The sequence below is a fragment of the Tupaia chinensis genome, unplaced genomic scaffold (assembly GCF_000334495.1).
Source record: "Tupaia chinensis unplaced genomic scaffold, TupChi_1.0 Scaffold000252_1, whole genome shotgun sequence".
Taxonomy (NCBI): Eukaryota; Metazoa; Chordata; class Mammalia; order Scandentia; family Tupaiidae; genus Tupaia; species Tupaia belangeri.
In genome coordinates this window covers 6,271,456-6,274,890 of record NW_006159732.1, presented here as the reverse complement: position 1 = coordinate 6,274,890, position 3,435 = coordinate 6,271,456, and the positions used below count along the sequence as shown (strand labels likewise).

Below are 3,435 nucleotides of genomic sequence, written 5' to 3'. Positions count from 1 at the left end.
GAAGGTTACTGTCTATCTGTCTCTCTCCCTCTCTCATGATATAAATAAACATTTTTGAGGTTTTTGTTTTGTTTTGTTTTGTTTTTTTTGCTATAGGGCACATGCGCTTGCCAGAAAGAGAGAGAGAGACAGAGAGACAGAAAGCAAGAAATCACCTCCCCGGGGGATGGCCATACTGCAATCTCTTCTCTTCCATTCTCCTTAGGATCTTGGGCATGCACACACATGCGCCCAGCGTGAGTTCAAGCCACCAGGTCCGGGACTCGAACCATGGTTGATGACATGGGAATCCAGCGACATAGTCATTACACCATCTGCTAGTCCCGAAGTAAACATTTTTTTAAACTGAAAATGTAGAGTGGGAAGAACTTCAACTTATTCAAATGTTTTTTATCTCTAGATAGGAAAATTAAAAAGCATTGTAGTTTTTTTGTTGTCATATGAGATATTTCATCAACATCCCAGTTGAGCCATATAACTTATGACGATAACAAGAATTTAACATATGAAAATAAAATTTAAACTAAAAAGGTGTCAACAGCAAAGAGAGAGATATGAGGGATGTGAGATACTATTAACAATGAAATCAACATGCAAGGCCTGACTCTTACTACTTAGTAAAAAACAAAATCTTCAACAATCATAAATAAGAAACAAAACACTCAATGGTATAAGAAGGAATAAATTCCTGGTATTTTATGATCAGCTAATAATATTCACATTTGAATATTCTTAACCAAATCAAGAAAATAGCTTATCTTAATTTCTATGAAATACTTTCATGATGAGCTAAAATAAACAGTGGAATTTCTTTTTTGTTGTTGTTTATTTATTGATTTCTTCTGAAAAAGAGAGAGAGAGAAAGAGAGGTGCCCTTAAAAGGGTCTTCATGCTGTGGTCCACATCCACATACAGCTGGCCTGAATCACAGGCTTGTGCGTACCTGGTGTGCCCAGGGAGGTCCTGGGATGCAAACCCAAGACCTTTTCCATGTGAGTAGAATTGTTACTTCTTCACTCACTGCTGCCTGGCCTTGACGTCAATTGCTCTAGATCAGTAAATAAGTGAGTTTTATATATTCATAGGCTAGGTAAGACAGTCAAAAGTAAAAGACTCATAAATTCTTGTTTATAAAGAAGAAATATGCACTAGATTATTGTGGTGGTGCTTTGGTGCTTTTATGTTATCATTCACTCCTCCTCCCCAGGTAGATATAGGTGATATCCAGTAATACTCTGACTTCTTCCTTTCTTCTGATTCTCTGTCCATTTTACTGCCCCAGTACAGATGATTATCATCATTCTCCACAATAATGAAACGCTATCATGAAGTACCACTACCATGCCAAAGGGAAAGGAGAAAGGCAGATAGTCAGGAACCTGTATTTGCTTTTGTGACCTAATACTGTGTTGTTTGGGTCATTTGCCCAAGTTCTGGGAGACAACCCAACCCAGGTTGCCATGTGGCATAAAAAACAAACAAACAAACAGTATCATTCACTAAAATCCCAGGGAAAATGTAGACAGATAGAACTCTTTGTATCCAAGGGAATCAGACTTGATCTACTTAATGCCCAAGAATTCAAAAGAAAAATATGTAAGACTGGAAAGCATTAGTGAAACAACATGCGTACACTCTATAGACAGAACTATTAGAACATTTACATATAATTTTATAGAGAGTTCTTTTATTAAATTAAGTCTTGATAATTTTAAATGAAAACAAGAAGACAGATTAAGCCAAAACACATATTTATTGCTTAAACTTTAAATCCTAGTTAAAGTAACTAACAAGGTGTTTCAATATACCCAACAAAAATAATGTATGCTTTCTTTTGTAGACTCAAAGTAGAATCTTTCTGAGACCATAAGAGCTAAATCTTATCTTAAACTTTCTGCAATGTCAGAGTTTGTTAAGATACTAGGCATTTAATCAGTGAGAAATTGCTTTACCACTGAGATATGTAGTTTTCCATGAGAATCTGGCAAACATTACATAAAAAGACCTTTGGGGACCAGTAGATGGCATAACGGTTACCTCAATGGACTCGCATGTAGTGGACCACTGCTCGAGTCCCAGGCTCAGTGGCTTAAATCTCATGCCAGTCATATGTGTATGCACAAAATCCCAAGAAGAGAATGGAGGAGGGGTTGCAGCATTGTCATCTCCTCCCTGGGGTGGGGGTATAATTTCTCACTTTCTGTCTCTCTGTTTCTCTCTGTGTCTCTGTCTCTCTGGTAATTACATGTGCCCTATAGCAAAGATATTTCTAGGAATTTCAAATAAATAAATAAATAAATAAATAAATAAATAAATAAAACCCTTGAAGGAAAACTATAGGCAATTGTAATTGATCAGATAAAAGGGTAGACCTTATCTTTTCTCTGGTAATTAGAGACCCTCTTGAAGATATGCTGTTGAGATATGAAGGGTAAATAGGCCTTAAAAGCTGGAAGGTTGGTTAACAGGACAGACATATGCAAATATTCTAAGGCAGGATGGAAATGGGCATGTTAAAATAACTGAAAGAAAATCACTATGACTAAAGTAGAGAAAACTAGTAGAACATATCCTAAACAGAGGCTGAGAAATAAGCAGTGTCTTCAAAAGAGACTTTGTTAAAGATATAATTCAACTTTCTAAGAGTTATAGACTATAGAAGACTTTATTCTTTTTTTTTTAGAGAAAGATTTCTGCTGTTGGGCATGGATGTTCCCTAGAGAGACAGATAGAGACAGAGAGCAAGAAAACAAGGAATCACACCCCAAGGGCAATGGCCACACCACAATCTCTTCTCTTCCATTCTCCTCTTGGGATTTTGGGAATGCACATATATGCACCAGGCATGAGATTTAAGCCACCAGGTCCAGGACTTGAACTGCACTTGACTACGTGGGAGTCCAGTGACGTAATCATTATGCCATCTGCTGGTCCCTCTATTGAAGACTTTTAGCTGGAAAGTGACTCCATTGCATCTGTGTTTAAAAATTGTTACTCTGGTTGATGATTGAAGAATATATTATTAAAGGATAAAAAAGAGAGTGGAAAAGAGAATGTAGAGGTAATAAAGCATAGAGGGTTCTGGAAGACCAGTACAAGGACAGCCAGTAGCCATAGTCAATCCAGGTGAGGGAAGAGAAGTCTGAGAGGTGAGAAAATAATGAAGAGAGTGTTTATGTTCTAGATCAAGAGAGAATTGAAATTGATTGATTAAATTGATTAAACTTAAAGCTTAATCAAAGGACTCAGCTGCCCATGGACCAAGTAGGGTAAAGAAATTAAAATAATATTGGATATACAAATTGAGTTTGTCCGTGACCTTACTATGAGTTGTTTCATTGTAGGGTTTCTCAACATCAGAAATACTGACATTTTGTATGTGGTAATTCTTTGTTGTGAAAGGGCTTTCTTGGGAGTCACAGGGAGTTTAGCAAT

At 36.8% G+C, this 3,435-nt stretch overlaps 1 protein-coding gene across 4 annotated transcripts in view; it reads left to right on the top strand.

The window, feature by feature from the left end:
• Positions 1-3,435, top strand: part of CRISP1 (cysteine rich secretory protein 1) — a 51,926-nt gene that overhangs the window by 8,632 nt on the left and 39,859 nt on the right. The gene's annotated exons all lie outside the window — the stretch shown is intronic.